Source organism: Hypanus sabinus, chromosome 1 (genome assembly GCF_030144855.1).
Source record: "Hypanus sabinus isolate sHypSab1 chromosome 1, sHypSab1.hap1, whole genome shotgun sequence".
Lineage (NCBI taxonomy): Eukaryota > Metazoa > Chordata > Chondrichthyes > Myliobatiformes > Dasyatidae > Hypanus > Hypanus sabinus.
In genome coordinates this window covers 111,649,680-111,669,017 of record NC_082706.1, presented here as the reverse complement: position 1 = coordinate 111,669,017, position 19,338 = coordinate 111,649,680, and positions in this window count along the sequence as shown.

Here is a 19,338-nt window from a genome sequence, read left to right as displayed (position 1 = left end):
ATAACAAATCTGTCATTACCTTGCTGTACAGCAAAGTCATAATCTACTTTGAGAATCCCTATATGAAATGAGCTGTGCAATCTAGAGCATATTTGATATGTTTCTGAACTGTAATCCTGAAATGGCAAATTTTCCACATGAGAGCAGTTTAAGAACTTGAACATGTTTTTTAAAATCTGGAAATAAGAGCCTCATTCTAGTAAAAGTGGCAAAGGAGCAGAACATTGCTTTAAAATCTTCACTGGTTTACTGTCTCTTTACTTGTACTGGCAACTCTCCACACTCTGGCCCATATAACACTCTATTCCACTACTAGTATAATTAATGCTTAACTGCCTGCTCAAATGTCTCAGTATGTTTATTTGTGTCATAAAGGGTAAGTATAAGAGATAGAAGCAGCAGTAAGACATACAACACCTTGAGCTTGCTCCATCGCTCAATAAAACTGTAGCTGATTTAATCATTGTTGTCAATTGTGCTTTCCTGCCTGATCACATAAGTTTTGATTCCCCTGAAGACTTTTTATAACAATCCTAAATATATTAAATTACTCAGCGTCTCTAGGCTCTTTACTGCAGCTGCTTACAGAGGAAAATGATTGAGAAAGATCCATCAAAAGACCATCCTTTATGGAGGGCAGTAAATTCTTTAACTGACAGTAGCGATGAATATGACAATGCATCAGCAACATACCACGTGGTTAACTCAGTTCTAAATATATTATGTACCATACGCCTCCTCTTTAAAAGGAAAGTAAACATACAAGTCATCAGCTATTTACATACACTAATTTACATAATATATCAAATTCTTACATTGTGCAGTCAGTTAATAATTCGATCAGTTACTAAGTCTATCAGCCTACTAGTCTAATTAATCTCTGAGATCGCATCAACCACAGTAGTATCTTCATCATCCTGAACCCGAAATGTCAATTTTATATGCTCTCAATACGGGTGATCACCTCCTTTGTTATCGCTTATTTTTACACATATGATATCTTGTTTTGTTACCAATTTTCCATTTACCCTTTAGAATTCATTTTCTTTTTCATAATGGCATGTTTTTTTGATAATTATGAAGTATTTCTTTACATGCTGATACTATTCATCATGTTTCCCAGTTCACTTTAGCCTACTCTTATTTTACATCTATGTCTTTGACCTCAGTTTTCAGCACAGGTTTGGTCCTCTGTTACGCCTGTGCCCCCTCGCCGTGCCCCCTCTTTTTTCAGAATCGCAAGATTGCTATTAATTCAGGTCAGGAGACCCAGGAAATGAGAGAGAGAGACGTTTGGAATGTCCTGGCCCCTCAGCGATACAAAGCCACGGGAAACGGCCATTATCTCTTGGAGACGGAATTGTGTATTGAGTACTGTGCTATTTATTTGAGGCCCTCAGGGAATGACCAAAGGTGGGCTGGTTGAGGGGTGGCATCCTTCCAGCCTGATTGACATCTGAGACCCTGTGAGTCAGGATAAAAGAGGGTCTGGGGAACAGCCCCTTTAGACGCATCAGAAGAAACGCTAGAACTCCTGTAACAGCGTAATAGCGAAAGCCGGTGGAAAAGCCCACGTGTGTCCTTTTCCATTTGCCTCGGAATTGGTGGGCCTTACTACTGAAGAACAGCTTTAGCTAACACAAAGGAGAAATCAGCCCCAATGACTCTCGAAGGATGGACATCATAAAAGGAATGGGCAAGTTTTAAAACTCTCTCTCTTGACTCCAACCAAAGGCTGCAGCCTGCAGCTTGAATGAACTAAAGTGACTTTTATATTTCCATCGGACAATACGTTATCCCCTAGACAATGATAGAGCTATTTCTTATTGAGTATTATTATACCCGTGCTTTTAGATTTAGTATTGACGACATATATTATTTGTATGTTTGCATTGATATTATTTTTGTGTATTTTTATCAATAAATACTGTTAAAAATAGTACTATCAGACTTCAACGGACCTCTCTATCTTTGCTGGTAAGTGACCCAGTTATGGGGTACGAAACAATTGGGGTTCTCGTCTCGGGATTTGACACCAAATTGGGAGGCCTGTGAATCGGGCTTGTAAGTCCAAACTTGGATCTGGTTAAGCAGGTAGCCAGACGGGAAACCAGCAAAGATGGACGTGGATGAATTTATAGAAAACCCGACTCTAGAGGCGCTAGAGGCGGCCACCAAATCGGACTTGATAAATCTGGAGAAAGGGCTAAACCTCACAGAGGTGAGGTTGTCAATGAAAAAGCAGGAGGTGCAAAGGGCCATAACTCAGTATTATATTGAGAAGAATATGTTTGCAGCTAAGGTATTGGAAAATATCCCTGAAAAGGTACCAGCTAGTGGGACGGCTCAGTTAGAATTGGAGAAATTAAGGTTGGAACATGAAATCAAGTTAAAGCAGCTGGAAGCAGCTGAGAAAGAAAAGGAAAGAGCTGCGAGAGAGAAAGAAAGTGCTGAGAAAGAAAAGGAAAGGGCCGACAAGCAAAGGGAGCATGCGCTCCAGCTAAAGGAGTTAGAGGTGAAACAGGAGCTTGAGCTCCAGCTAAAGCAGCTGAAAGCAGCTGAAAAAGAAAGGGTGAGAGCTGAGAAAGAAAAGGAAAGAGCCAAGAAGGAGAGGGAGGCAGAGAAACAGAGGAAACATGACTTGGAGATGGAGAAGTTAAGGGAAGAGCGAAGAGATCAAGGGTCAGACCGAGAGGAGCGGTTTAATGTTAGTCGGGAGTTGAGGTTAGTACCTCTGTTTGAGGAGACGGATGTTGATAGTTATTTCTTGCTTTTTGAAAAGGTGGCAGTGAATCAGAAGTGGCCCAAAGAGCAGTGGGTGGCGTTGTTACAAAGTGTGTTAAAAGGGAAGGCACAAAAAGCATATATGGCATTGTCCATGGAGGAGGAAGAGGCGGAGAATTATGACAAAGTAAAAGCGGCCATTCTCCAGAGTTATGAATTGGTACCTGAAGCGTATAGACAAAAGTTCAGAAATTTAAAGAAAGGGTGGAATCAGATGTATACTGAGTTTGCCTATGAGAAGGATATGCTCTTGTACCGTTGGTGTACAGTAGAAATAGTGGAAGAAGATTTTTGGCGTCTCAGGGAGTTAATTCTGATTGAGGAATTTAAAGGTTGTGTTTCGGATGATATCCAGATGTATTTGAATGAGAAGCCGAATAAGTCCATCTCTGAATTTGCTAGGTTCTCAGATGAATATGCCCTAACCCACAAGACAAAGTTTTCCTCGAATAAAGGTTCCCAGAGAGACCGTGGGAATGATATAGAAAGCCCACCAGCTGAGGCAGAGGTCCTGCCAGGAGCTAGTGGTAAGATTGAGGGGGAGAGGCAAGATGGCCAGAGATTTCCGGGCTTGACCTGTTTTAATTGGGGAAAGGGGGGACATATTGCATCTAGGTGCTTTGCTCCGAGGAAACAGACAGGAAAAGGGAAAGCAGCAGTCCCTATTGGATGTGCTGTGGTAATCAGTAAATCGACAAGAGAGCCCCGGGTAGACAGAGTACGAGAAGGGTCTGAGACTTGTATGTCAAATGGAACCATGTCTGTGAGGGAGGGAGACACACCAGTTCCAGTACGGATCTGGAGAGACACGGGGGCTGAACTATCATTGATTATCAGTAAGGTACTGGATTTTGGTCGCAAGATGGGAATGGTAGCTGTGAAAGGAATAGGAAAAGGGACGGAAATGGTGCCCTTGCATAGGATCATTATGGATTGCGAGCTGGTATCAGGACCAGTTGAAATGGGGGTGCGATCAGAATTCCCGAGAACTGACGCGGACGTCCTTCTGGGTAATGATTTAGCCGGTGGTAAGGTTTGGTCAGCAATGATGCTGACGAGACAGCCAGTGGAGGCTCCGCCCCTAGATTCTAAGATCTATCCCGCATGCGTGATCACTCGCAGCATGTCGAGACAGGCAGCTGAGAATGAGACCAGTTTAAATCCGGCCAGTATCGAGTTGGCCGAGATGTTTTTACCGACCCTGTACCATGAGGGTTTAGAGGGTGGTAAAACTAAGAGTAGTAAAGTGAAAGAGAGTAAGGGAGAGGAGGTAGACCTGCCCTTAGCTAGGAGAAAATTTATAGAGGCACGACGTAAAGATGAGAAACAGATAAGCCTGTTAAAAGGTCCAGCGTTGGACATGGATGATGTCTGGTTTGGCAGAACTGTTTGAAGAAGTTGAAAATTCTAAAGGAGTTCCTGATAATGAAATGAGGGCAGTCCTAGACGAAAAGGATGCCATTACCTTGAAGAAGTCTGCTGGGTTGGCAGATGAGGTTGTTTCGGCCCGCGGGGGTGAGTTTACTCCAGAAGGGAGTTGCCCAGAGAGTAGCTGGGAGAATCAGGGGAATTTAGAATTTGGACCGGGTACAGGTATTGAAAGCCTGGAAGAGGCAAATGTCCCGTTTGAGTGTGTCCAAGATGTGGATGCACGTGGTACTGAACCTAGTAATGGAGGTCAGAAAAAGTCTGAGGTATTTGATTCAGTTGAAAAGGAATGCAGTCCTTGTGGGTCAGAGGGACTTGGTTCAGTGAAGAAAGGGTTAACCTTGGTAATAGTGGGAAGTGAGAGTTCCCAGGTGTTTGTGCTCAAAGTGTGTTAAAAGTTAGTGAGATCAAAGGTGGGGAGATGAATACTATTATTGAAGGAAAAGGGTAACATGTAGTTCCCAAATTGAATGAAGAATATTTAAAGGTGGGACTGATATCAGAAGCAACAACCAGGCTACAGAGACAATGGCGTGGTACCACAAAGCCTGTGAATCAATTACAAGTTGAGTTGGAAGGTAAAGGGACCCCACATGCTATTGTTATTCCAGAGTGTGGTGTGAAAAGGCAGAATTTGAAATGCTGTTTGAACAAAGAGTTTAAATTGAAAACTAATAGCCTGAAGGGTCCTGAAGAGAAAACTAGCAACTTGCGTAAAATTAAAGAATTGGGTGGAAATTCAGAAGATGGTCTAAGTTTGGAACACATTGTTGATAAAATAACTCCTATGGAAGGAGCAGATGAAAGCCTATTTTGCCAGGGTGCACAAGCTCCCCACGTGGGAATTAACCGGAAAAGAGGCGAGGGTTAATGGGGACACCATTTTGAGATAGCAGGCCGGTTTTAAGGGATTTCGACAAAGCATGTGAATAATAAAAGACAACCCCCCATGGAAGCCTGCCTGTTAAATTTGAAAGTAACATAAAGATGAGTATTTTGCATGAACTTTTGTAGTATACACGTAAGCTAAGATCACGACTCTTCAGTTTTTGTTTGCTAAAGAAAATAAGAAAAAATAGGTGGTTATTAAATTGGAGTCTGATGCTACAAGACTTTAGTAAGGTACAAGATGTTAAGGTATTAAAGGAAGTGACAATGTAATCGTTAACTATTTAGATGCTGAATTGAATGTATAACTGTATTACTCTGTAATGAAAAAAAACTTTTGTATTGTGTTAGATTCTAAAATCCCATAAGACTCTGTATTTACCGATGGTAAAAACACGTTGAAGAAAGGGGGTGTTACGCCTGTGCCCCCTCCTTTTTGAGAATCGCAAGATCGCTATTAATTCAGGTCAGGAGACCCAGGAAATGAGAGAAAGACGTTTGGAATGTCCTGGCCCCTCAGCGATACAAAGCCACGGGAAACGGCCATTATCTCTTGGAGACGGAATTGTGTATTGAGTACTGTACTATTTATTTGAGGCCCTCAGGGAATGACCAAAGGTGGGCTGGTTGAGGGGTGGCATCCTTCCAACCTGATTGACATCTGAGACCCAGTGAGTCAGGATAAAAGAGGGTCTGGGGAACAGCCCCTTTAGACGCACCAGAAGAAATGCTAGAACTCCTGTAATAGCGTAATAGCGAAAGCCGGTGGAAAAGCCCACATGCGTCCTTTTCCATTTGCCTCAGAATTGGTGGGTCTTACCACGGAAGAATGGCTTTAGCTAACACAGAGGAGAAATCAGCCCCAACGACTCTCGAAGGATTGACATCATAAAAGGAATGGGCAAGTTTTAAAACTCTCTCTCTTGACTCCAACCAAAGACTGCAACCTGCAGCTTGAATGAACTAAAGTGACTTTTATATTTCCATCGGACAATACGTTATCCCCTAGACAATGACAGAGCTATTTCTTATTGGGTATTATTATACCCATGCTTTTAGATTTAGTATTGACAACGTATATTATCTGTATGTTTGCATTGATATTATTTTTGTGTATTTTTATCAATAAATACTGTTAAAAATAGTACCATCAGACTTCAACGGACCTCTCTATCTTTGCTGATAAGTGACCCAGTTACAGAGTACGTAACACCTCTCAAAGCAAACGTGAAATTCTGCCGTTCTTTCTCAAAGGACACTTTTCTAGGAGTTCACTCATCATACACTGTCAGCAACCTTGAATGTTTTCCATGAACTTACCCACCAGAGTCCCTCTGCCAAAATTCAATGTAAGTGAATGCTAGCCACCATGGTTATCAAATTACCTCAGATGCAAGCACTCATTATTGTTAGCTGGTCTATATGATGCACCCAATCATGATTTCTTTCCCTTGCTCTTTTTTTCTTTCAACTAAATAGAGACAATTTCTTAATTGTTAGAGTCAAAATCATTTCCACCATTGCTGCAACTGCATCCTTACCAATTAAGTTTGTTTCACTTTCTTTTACAATGTGCCATTCTTCTGAACCTCAAATACCCCGTGATATTCTGTTACAGCCTTGATTACTCAAGGTGAACTTTAAAAAGATTATCAAACCATACCAACCTATCTATATTTGTGTCTTTAATTCACCTTGGTTATGAATGTGTTGCGTGTTCAGATATGTTTTAATATTCACTTTTACCAGTATTCCCTCCTTTGATTCTATTTGCTTCTGTGCCTTGTGCTCTGTCCCTTCCAACCCCTCCCATACTCTGGCTATTATTGCTCATATTGCTACCATTTGCAATACAATTGACATCAGTGGGAGGGTACGTGCCAGAATGGGCTCAGGGTTACAGGCTGGAAAGTCATAACACAGCAGTGACAAGAGAGGGTTGTAAAAGGATAACGTGCTTGAAAACTCTGCTAACATTTTCATGAAGAGTAATAGGCTACATAAAGGGAAAAGGTCATATTTCAAATGAAGTGCACCAGATATAATAAATTTGATAATACATCGCACAAAAGTAACTTAATAAATATGAGATTAAAGGTGTTATCTTGATATATATTAAGGATTGGCAAATGGATAGAAGTTTAAGCTTAAGGATAAATGGTTTATTGACAGGTCTTTGCAGTGTTAAAGATGACCACTGCTTGAGACACAGCTACTTATAGCCCTACTCTTGTAAGATAAATATAAAATCAGAATATTCTTTGAAAGCTGAGTGACTGGAAAACAAATTTCAAAATCAGAAGAATCAGAATCAGATTTATTATCATTGGCATGTGATGTGAAATTTGTTAACGTAACAGCAGCAGTTCAATGCAATATGTAATGTAGAAGAGAAAAATAATAAAATAAATAATAATTACAAATAAATAAGTAAATGAATTACAGTTACATATATTGAATAGATTTTTTTAAAAAGCATGCTGAAAAACAGAAATACCATATATTAAAAAAGTGAGGTAATGCCCAAGGGTTCAATGTCCATTTAGGAATCAGATGGCAGAGCAGAAGGAGCTGTTCCTGAATCACTGAGTGTGTGCCTTCAAGCTTCTGTATCTCCTATCTGATGGTAACAGTGAGAAAAGGGCATGCCCTGTGGGCTGGAGGTCCTTAATAATGGATGTTGCCTTTCTGAGACACCACTCCCTGAAGGTGTCCTGGGTATTTTGTAGGCTAGTACCCAAGATGGAGCTGACTAGATTTACAACCCTCTGCAGCTTCTTTTGGTCCTATGCAGTAGCCCCTCCATACCAAACAGTGATTCAACTGGTCAGAATACTCTCCACAATATATTTATAGAAGTTTTTGAGTGTATTTATTGTCGTGCCAAATCTTTTCAAGCTCCTAATAAGTGTAGCCACTGTCTTGCCTTTTTTATAACTGCATCGATATGTTGGGACCTGGTTAGATCCTCAGAGATATTGACACCCAGGAACTTGAAACTGCTCACTCTCTCCACTTCTGATCCCTCTGTGAGGATTGGTATGTGTTCCTTCATCTTACACTTCCTGAAGTCCACAAACAGCTCTTCCATCTCACTATCGTTGACTGCCCTGTGTTTGCTCTGGCACCACTCCACTAGTTGGCATGTCTCACTCCTATATACCCTCTCATTACCACCTGAGATTCTACCAACAATGGTTGTATCGTCAGCAAATTTATAGATGGTACTTGAGCTATGCCTAACTACACAGTCAAGAATATATAGAGAGTAAAGCAGTGAGCTAAGCACACACCCTTGAGGCACGCCAGAGTTGATTGTCAGCAAGAAGGATGAATCAAGAAGAACCAATCTGCACAGTTTGTGATCTTCCAGTAAGGAAGTCAAGGATCCAATTGCAGAGGGAGGCATAGACGCCCAGGTCCTGTAACTTCTCAATCAAGATTGAGTGAATGATGGTATTAAATGCTGAGCTACAGTCAATGAACAGTATCCTGACATAGGTGTTTGTGTTGACTAGGTGATCTATATCTGTGTGGGGAGCCGTTGAGATTGCATCTGCCATTGACCTATTGTGGCAATTGGCAAATTGCAATGTGTCCAGGTCCTTGCTGAGGCAAGAGTTCAATCTAGTCATGACCAACTTCTCAAAGCATTTCATCAATGTTGATGTAAATGCTACTGGGTGGTAGTCATTACGGCAGCTCACATTGTTGTTCTTAGGCACTGGTATAATTGAAGCAAGTGGGAACTTCTGCCCATAGCAGTGAGGTTGAAAATGTCCTTGAATCCTCCCGCTAGTTGGTTGACACAGGTTTTCAGAGACTTACCAGGTACTCCATCGGGACCTTCCACCTTGTGAGGGTTCACTCTCTTTAAAGACAGCCTTACATTGACCTCTGAGACAGAAATCACAGGGTCATCAGGTTCAGCAGGGATCTTCACTGCTGTAGTTGTGTTTTCCTTTTCAAAGCGAGCATAGGAGGCATTCAGTTCATCTGGTAGTGAAGCATTGCTGCCATTCATGCTATTGCGTTTCGCTTTGTAGGAAGTAACGTCTTGCAAACCCTGTTAGAGTTGCCGTGCATCCGATGTCACCTCTAACCTCATTCGAAGTTGTCTCTTCACCCTTGAACTAGCCCTCCTCAAATCATACCCGGTTTTCCAGTACAGGCCTGGGTCGCCAGTCTTGAAAGCCACAGATCTAGCCTTCATCAGACAACGTATCTCTTGGTTCATCCACAGCTTTTGGTTTGGGAATGTACAGTAAGACTTTGTAGGCACACACTCATCCACACAGGTTTTAATGAAGTTGGTAACAATTGCAACATGCTTATCCAGGTTCGAAGATGAATCTCTGAGTACAGTCCAGTCCACCGATTCAAAGCAGTCCTGTAGCCGCTCCTGTGCTTCCCTTGTCCAAACCTTCTTGGTCCTCACTACTAGTGCTGCAGTCTTCAGTCTCTGCCTGTACCCAGGGAGTAGAAGTACAGCGAGGTGATCAGACTTCCCGAACTGAGGGCGGGGAATAGCACGGTAGGTATTCTTGATGGTGGTGTAGTACACTTTTCTGGATGCTGAATTTGAAATAACAGTGGTGATAATAAAACAGGACCAGTGTTTTTCAGACGCTCAACATATTGAATGCTGCCATCACCAAACAAGAAACAACCCACCCTGATGCATTTCAAATCATAGTTGGGGACTTCAGTCATGCTTGTTTGAAGAAATCACTGCTGAGTTATCATCAGCATATCCCAACATACTCGACAATGCTATACTACCATAAGGAATGCTTACCATTCCATGGGAAATCTGATCACTTGGCTGTCCTCCTACCTGCGTACAGGCAGAGGGTTAGAAGCAAGACTCCAGAGATAAGAACAACAGAAAGGTGGTCACAGGAGGCAGAGGACCGGCTACAGGAGTACTTCGAGCTGGTGGACTAGGCCGTGTTCAAGGACACAGAGGATCTGAATGAATACACCACAGTTGTCAGTCTTTATAAAAACAGCTGTAGATGAGTTTGTGCCCACAAAATCATTCAGAGTCTTCCCCAAACAGAAACCCTGGATGAACCAGGAGATCCACAACCTGCTGAGGCCCAGATCAGTGGCATATAGATCTGGTGACCAAGTAAGATACAAGAGGTCCAGTTACAATCTCCAGAGAGACATATCACGTGAAGTGGCAATTCCAGACCAAACTTCTTACAAAGTGAAACCAAATGACATAAGGGAAAACAGGGCTTCACTCCCTGATGAGCTCATTGCCTTCTCTGCTCTCTTTGACTGTCAAAACATGGAGGAAACTTCACAAACTCCCCAGGCCTGACGGCACCATGATTTCAGTCTCTGAGGCCGACATGAGAGCATCCTTCGGGAGCATAAACCAACAGAAAACATCTGGCCCAGATGGGGTACCAGGTAAGTACGAAAGTCCTGTGCTAATCAGCTGGCTGGAATATTCACTGCTATTTTTACCTCTTGCATCAGTAGTCTGAGGCATCAATCTGTCTTCAATTATACCCATGCTTAAGAACACAGTAACCTGTTTCAATAACTATTGTCTAGTAGCACTTACATCCCTTGTGATGAGGTGTTTTGAGAGTTTGAATTTGAAACATATCACTTGAGAAGTCACTTAGACGTAGATGCCATCTCATTGGCTGTTCACTCAGCCCTGGAACACCTGACCAGCAAGGATGCATATATCATGCATGCACCTCTTCATTAACTACAGCTCGGCATTCAATATTATCATCCCTCAAAACCACTTTCATAGAAGTTTGTGAAGATTCAGCATGACATCTAAAACTTACCTCTATAGATGCGTCATAGAGAGAATATTGACTGGTTGCATCGCAGCCTGATATGGAAACAACAATGTCCTTGAACAGAAAATTCTACAAAAAAATAGTAGATGCATCCCAGTCCATCATGGGCAAAAAAAAATCCCCACCATTGAGCACATCTTTCACATTGTTATAGGAAAGTAGCAACAGTTATCAAGGATCCCCGCAACCTAGACCATATCTGATCTCACTGCTGTCATCAGGAAGAAGGCAGAGGAACCTTAGGGTCCACAGCACCAGTTTCAGGAATAGTTACTACCACTCAACCAACAGATGCTTGAACCAGACAGGATAACTTCTCTCATCTTTCCTCACCCCATCACTGAACACCTCCCACAATTAATTGACTCACTATCAAGAAGTCTTAATCTCATATTCTCAATAGTTAGTGCTGATTTATTTATTTATTTTTTTCTTTTGTGTTTGCTGATTTGTTGTCTTTGGCATGTTTATTATTTGTCCATCCTGCTAGATGTGGCCTTTTATTGATTCTACTATGTTTCTTTGATTTACTGTGTATGCCCACATGAAACTGAATCTCAGGGTTGTATATGGTACTTGATAATAAATTGATTTTGTATTCTGAACTATGAACTTAATATTTAGTAGGTTAAGCAACAAAAGTCAAGTGTTAATGCAAAAGATTACATTTTTCTCTTCACCGATGCTGTTTAAATCATTTTTCAATCTTCAAATAAATCATCACCTTTTTACATTAGAAAAAGATATTTATTTCCTTCTCCAATTGCTACAAGAAAAGTATTGCACTTTCAGGATATTTAGTTTAGTTATGAGAGGCTAATGCTGGCATCCTGTGTTCTAACACACAGGAAGTGGAAATTTAGCATGCAGGTATGGCAAGAAATTAGAGGACAAAAGTGATACGTTAGCCTTTATTGCAATGGGACTTAAATAAAATGAAGACATCATTGAAATTATGTACTGCTCTAACATTAGGTTTTGTCAGCAACATCTCCCAACCCTCCCACCTCTGCCAAAAAGAAAAAAGAGCAACAATATCTGAAAATATTATCATCTGCATGTTTCCTTCCAACTCACATTCAACATACAGGGAGGATGCCAGAGGTAAGACTTTTGCTTATAGAGTGGGACATGGAACATACTGCAGGGGTAGTAGTGGCAGAGGCAGCTATATCCAGGATGTTTAAGAGACTCTCAGCTAATAGATCAAAAATTAGTGGGGAGGGGAGGGTTAGATTGATTTTGGAGTGAGTTAAAATATCTGCACAGCTGACATGTCTGTAATATGTTAAACTGTTCTGTGTCTCATGTAAAGGTTGATAGGATGAAACATGGAAACATGGAAAACCTACATCACAATACAGGCCCTTCGGCCCACAAAGTTGCGTCGAACATATCCCTACCTTAGAAATTACTGGGCTTACCCATAGCCACTCTATTTTACTAAGCTCCATATACCTATCCAAAAGTCTCTTAAAAGACCCTATTGTATCCGCCTCCACCACCATTGCCGGCAGCCCATCCCACACACTCACTACTGTCTACGTAAAAAAAACTTACCCCTGACATCTCCTCTGTATCTACTCCCCTGCACCTTAAACCTGTGTCCTCTTGTGGCAACCACTTCATCCCTTGGAAAAAGCCTCTGACTACCTACACAATCAATGCCTCTCATCATCTTATACACCTCTATCAGGTCACCTCTCCCTCCATCACTCCAAGGAGAAAAGGCCGAGTTCACTCAACCTGTTTTCATAGGCCATGTTCTCCAATCCAGGCAACATCCTTGTAAATCTCCTGAGTTACTGTATATTATCCACTTGGTACTTTTGGTAAAGATAATATTAATGGCAATAATAGTAATTGTAATATATGGATCTATTTCTTTCAGAGTAATGACTCCCCTTAGCACTACATAACTTACCTATGCATACTGATCTCTGTCCACACATGCACATTGCTTTCATTCTCTCACTGCAACAAGAATACATCAGTTAAAACCATCTCCTTCATGCCTGCTTTCATTTTAATTGATACGTAGTTGAACAAACACAACGAATTGGTGACGACTACAAACCTGAAAGTCAGTGAGTATCAGCAATGGCACTGACAGTTACCAGAGACAGCGAGAAGAAAGGGTTCATCAGTATGGAAAAGGCTTGTTATAAGGAGTGAAGGAAGTGAACCCAAGTGCAGGACGCAGGCACGGAGACTGATTTTGGATGTTTACACGGCCATAAACGCCGAACAACAAGCAGGAGGGATCTTGACACGGAGCCTTGACTCAGAGAATTGACATGGAGCTTTGACTCAGAGAAATGGAGTCTTATAGGTAAACCTCGAAACTGGAGCTAAACTTAGAACAAACTTTTCTAAGCAGTCGGGAAATGTAGTTTACTCACAGGAGAAAAGACCATTGAACTGGTGACTAGTGGTTGTGATGCTGGAGAACTTATACTGCAGTTCTTAATGGAAACCAGGTGTGCTGTCATCAAAGCGAATTAGAAGCAATTGGGAAATTAATGGTTGGAACCATGGCACAATCAACAGAAATTGGGAGCAAGATAGGGAATAAATGATCGGGACCATGACAGGGCCATCACGGACATTAACAAATGCATTTGTGAGTAACAGTGCACAGTACACTGTGAGAAATGCACAACTAGCAAAGTTGAAGTGAAAATAACGTGACGATGGCCTTAATCATGAACGTTGATAAATTTGATAGCGCTAATGAGGGTGGCTCACGGCACAGTGACATCAGCGCCAGACTCCGGAGTGAAGGGTCCGGAGTTCAAATCCAGTCGGACCACTCCATCTGTGCCAGGCCTCAAAAAAAAACACTGCTCTGTGAGGAGGACATGGGGGACCACTCACAGAATCTTTCCTCCAAGAAAATCACTTGAAAAAAAGTGGTCACCGAGGCTCATTTTTCGAGAGGGTTCGAGAGGGAGTATTGTAACATGAATGACGTGGATGAGGAAAAGAAAGTCTCCACACTTCTTAGCTTAATGGGTGCTAAAACATACAGGTTTTTACACAAATTAGTAACTCCTGAGAAGCCAGAAAGCAAGACACTTGATGACATTGTTATAATTTTACAAAATCTCTTGAACCCTAAACCACTGGTAATAGCTGAGAGATTTAGATTTAACAAAAGGAACTAATCAAAGGATGAAAGCATTGCTGAATACATTGCAGAACTATGCAACCTTTCCCAATACTGTGACTTCAAAGATGGACTTTCTGATGCATGAAGGGACAGGCTTGTAAGTGCCATGCATAGTCAAAGCATAGTAAAAGAGGCTACTGTCAGAAAGTGACTTAACCTTAGAACAGGCATTGTCCATTGCAATATCGTTAGAAATTATGGCAAAGGATGCAGCAGAACTACAGGAAAAGAGTTTTGAATATGAAATACAAAAAATGTCCCTGAATGGGTGCAAAAAGCAAAAGATGTTATTGATGCAGCAAATCCTCCCATGATGTAAATGACTGTTGGTTCAATTAAAAAGTTTACAGAATGTGTCACAGACAATGTCATATAGAGAGAGTGTGCTAATCAGACAAAAAGTACAATTGAAGAAAAACACCACATGGAGTGAAAATTTTCAAACACAAAACTAAACAAATTCATAAAGTGACTAAATGTGAAACAGCATCAGACAACACAGAGTCTGACAAAGGTGAACTATCATGCTTAGAATTGCACAGTATTACAAAAGTAGATCGCAAAATCATATGGATCACAATAGACGTCATTGGTGTAGAAATGAAAATGGAGCTGGATACAGGGTCAGCTTTGTCTATAATTTCAGAAGTTGCCTACAACAGACTGTTTTTTAAGTTACCTTTAGAAAAGACATTGGTAATGCTGGTGAAAAAGTGTCTTCTAAAGGCAAGCTGAAAGTGAATGTGATGTATGGAGGCCAAACACAACAGTTAGAGCTTTATGTATTGAAAAGTGGAGGGCAGTACTTTTCAGACATGAATGTTTGAGAAAAATCCAATTAGACTGGACACAATCAAAGATCTCAATGTGTCATCAACAGGCAACTGTAGGAACAAGTGCAGAGAGACAGAGGGGTGTAAAATGAGGGTAGAAGCAAAAAGTAGTAAGGTGAAAAGCAAAAGTGGCAGGCAGGCAAATCCAGGGCAAAAAGCAAAAAGAGCCACTTTTCAACATAACTGTATAAGGGCTAAGAGTGTTGTAAAAACAAGCCTGAAGGCTTTGTGTGTCAATGCGAGGAACATTCGTAACAAGGTGGATGAATTGAATGTGCAGATTGTTATTAATGAATATGATATACTTGGGATCACAGAGACATGGCTCCAGGGTGACCAAGGATGGGAGCTCAACATCCAGGGATATTCAATATTCAGGAGGGATAGATAGGAAAGAAAAGGAGGTGGGGTAGCATTGCAGGTTAGAGAGGAGATTAATGCAATAGAAAGGAAGGACATTAACCTGGAGGATGTGGAATCAACATGGGTAGAGCTGCATAACACTAAGGGGCAGAAAACACTGGTGGGAGTTGTGTACAGGCCACCTAACAGTAGTAGTGAGGTTGGGGATGGCATTAAACTGGAAATTAGAAATGCATGCAATAATGGAACAGTAGTTATAATGGGTGACTTCAATCTACATATAGATTGGGTGAACCAAATTGGTAAGGGTTCTGAGGAAGAGGATACCTTGGAATGTATGCAGTATGGTTTTCTGAACCAACATGTCGAGGAACCAACTAAAGAGCAGACAATTCTAGATTGGGTATTGAGCAATGAGGAAGGGTTAGTTACCCCTTGGGTAAGAGTGACCATAATATGGTGGAATTCTTCATTAAGATGGAAAGTGACATAGTTAATTCAGAAACAAAGGTTCTGAACTTAAAGAAGGGTAACTTTGAAGGTATGAGACGTGAATTAGCTAAGATAGACTGGCAAGTGATACTTAAAGGGTTGATGGTGGATATGCAATGGCAAGCATTTAAAGATCGCATGGATGAATTACAACAATTGTTCATCCCAGTTTGGCAAAAGAATAAACCAGGGAAGGTAGTGCACCATGGCTGACAAGGGAAATTAGGGTTAGGATCAAGTCCAAAGAAGAAACATATAAATTAGCAAAAAAAAGTGGCACACCTGAGGACTGGGAGAAATTCAGAGACCAGCAGAGGAGGACAAAGGGCTTAATTAGGAAAGGGAAAAAAGATTATGAGAGAAAGCTGACAGGGAACATAACAACTGACTGTAAAAGCTTTTATAGATACGTGAAAAGAAAAAGATTGGTCAAGACAAATGTAGGCCCTTTACAGTCAGAAACAGGTGAATTGATCATAGGGAACAAAGACATGGCAGACCAATTGAATAACTACTTTGGTTCTGTCTTCACTAAGGAGGACATAAATAATCTTCCGGAAATAGTAAAGGACCGAGGGTCTAGTGAGATGGAGGAACTGAGGGAAACACATGTTAGTAGGGAAGTGGTGTTAGGTAAATTGAAGGGATTAAAGGCAGATAAATCCCCAGGGACAGATGGTCTGCATCCCAGAGTGCTGAAGGAGGTAGCCCAAGAAATAGTGGATGCATTAGTGATAATTTTTCAAAACTCCTTAGATTCTGGATTAGTTCCTGAGGATTGGAGGGTGGCTAATGTAACCCCACTTTTTAAAAAAGGAGGGAGAGAGAAACCGGGGAATTATAGACCGGTTAGTCTGACATCTGTGGTGGGGAAAATGCTTGAGTCGGTTATCAAAGATGTGATAACAGCACATTTGGAAAGAGGTGAAATCATCGGACAAAGTCAGCATGGATTTGTGAAAGGAAAGTCATGTCTGACAAAACTTATAGAATTTTTTGAAGATGTAACTAGTAGAGTGGATAGGGGAGAGCCGGTGGATGTGGTATATTTAGATTTTCAAAAGGCTTTTGACAAGGTCCTACACAGGAGATTAATGTGCAAACTTAAAGCACACGGTATTGGGGGTATGGTATTGATATGGATAGAGAATTGGTTGGCAGACAGGAAGCAAAGAGTGGGAGTAAATGGGACCTTTTCAGAATGGCAAGCAGTGACTAGTGGGGTACCGCAAGGCTCAGTGCTGGGACCCCAGTTGTTTACAATATATATATTAATGATTTAGACAAGGGAATTAAATGCAGCATCTCCAAGTTTGCGGATGACACGAAGCTGGGTGGCGGTGTTAGCTGTGAGGAGGATGTAGGGTGAATTGGACAGGTCAGGTGAGTGGGCAAATTCATGGCAGATGCAATTTAATGTGGATAAATGTGAGGCTATCCACTTAGGTTGCAAGAACAGGAAAACAGATTATTATCTGAATGGTGGCCGATTAGGAAAAGTGGAGATGCAACGAGACCTTGGTGTCATTGTACACCAGTCATTGAAGGTGCGCATGCAGGTACAGCAGGCGGTGAAAAAGGCAAATGGTATGTTGGTATTCATAGCAAAAGGATTTGAGTACAGGAGCAGGGAGGTTCTACTGCAGTTGTACAAGGCCTTGGTGAGACCGCACCTAGAATATTGTGTGCAGTTTTGGTCCCCTAATCTGAGGAAAGACATTCCTGCCTTAGAGGGAGTACAGTGAAGGTTCCCCAGATTGATTCCTGGGATGGCAGGACTTTCATAAGAAGAAAGACTGGATCGACTAGGCTTATACTCACTGGAATTTAGAAGATTGAGGTGGTATCTTATTGAAACGTATAAAATTCTAAAGGGATTGGACAGGTTAGATGCAGGAAGATTGTTTCCGATGTTGGGGAAGTCCAGAACAAGGGGTCACAGTTTAAGTATAAAGGGGAAGCCTTTTAGGACCGAGATGAGGAAGAACTTCTTCACATAGAGAGTGGTGAATCTGTGGAATTCTCTGCCACAGGAAACAGTTGAGGCCGGTTCATTGGCTATATTTAAGAGGAAGTTAGATATGGCCCTTGTGGCTAAAGGGATCAGGGGGTATGGAGAGAAAGCAGGTACAGGGTTCTGAGTTGGATGATCAGTCATGATCATACTGTATGGCGGTGCAGGCTCAAAGGGCCGAATGACCTACTTCTGCACCTATTTTCTATGTTTCTATGTTTCTAACTGCAGCCCAAATGGTAGCACTAACCAGAGACTGACACAGCTGCTTAATGCTAATGAGAAGGTGTTTGAAAAAGGGATCAGTAAACTCAAAGGCATGAAAACCAGAATTGAACTGGATGAAACAGCAACAACAAGAGTCCATAAAGCTTCTCCAGTGCTTATGCATTACGGCCTAAAGTGGATGCTGAACTACAGAGCTTGGAGGCGTCTGGCAGTTTATCTAAGGTTGAGTGGAATGATTGGGCCGTGCCCATTGTCCTGGTGATCAAGAAAGGGAAGGCCAGAGCTGTTCATATATGCGGGAACTTCAAAGTGAGCATCAACCCGGTGTTGCGTACTGTGCATTACTGCCATGAATAGAAGACATTTTTGCATCTTCAGCAGGCAGGGAAAGGTTTTCAAAGACTGACTTGTCACAGGCCTACCTACAAATGGAGATTGAGGAGTCAAGCAGGAAGTGCCTCACAATCAACAGTCTTTTCTGTTGATCAGTATCACTGGGATTCAATGTTGTAAAACAATGAAACATGAAAACTTCCAGGGGGTGGGTGGGTGAATACTTTTGATAGGCAGTGTACTTGTACAGTTTGTTGTCCTTTGCACATTGGCTGCTTGTCCACTCTGTTGGGTGCAATCCTTCATTGATTCTATTATGTTTCTTGGATTTACTGAAAATGCCCACAATAAAATTAATCACATTGCTGCACATGTGACATAGGCATGCTTTGATAATAAATTTACTTTGAACTTTTTGACTTTGAAATTGTGGCAAAAAAACTGTTAAATACTTTGTCTTCTTTTTCACACTTTTTGTTCCTCAGTCTTTGTGTGGAGCTTGTCATTGACTCTATTGTATTTCTTTGTTCTACTGTGAATGCCCACAGGAAAATGCCTGTAGGGTCGCATGTGGTGACATACACATACATTGATGATTACTTTGAATTTTGAACTTTGAAACAACGGAATTTTTTATTAATGTTAATTAATAAAAACAAGATAATAGTTTAGTAGGAAACCATTTTGTGATTTTCAACTCTTAACACATTTTTAAAATACTGGATGGCAAATCTAGTCTGCATGTAGGACAACATTGATATCCTGGTCAATTAAGTAACCAGATTGGGATTTTGCATTAAGTATCAGAGTTCTGTGAAATCAACACTAGAGATGTAATCCCACATTAGTTGATCTGAATCAGCTGTTAGGAATTTATTTTAAAAATTCACAGCAAGGAAACATGAAACTGGATCACGGAATCCTAGCAGTGATTTCAATATTCAAGCATAATGTGTTTTGCAGGATATA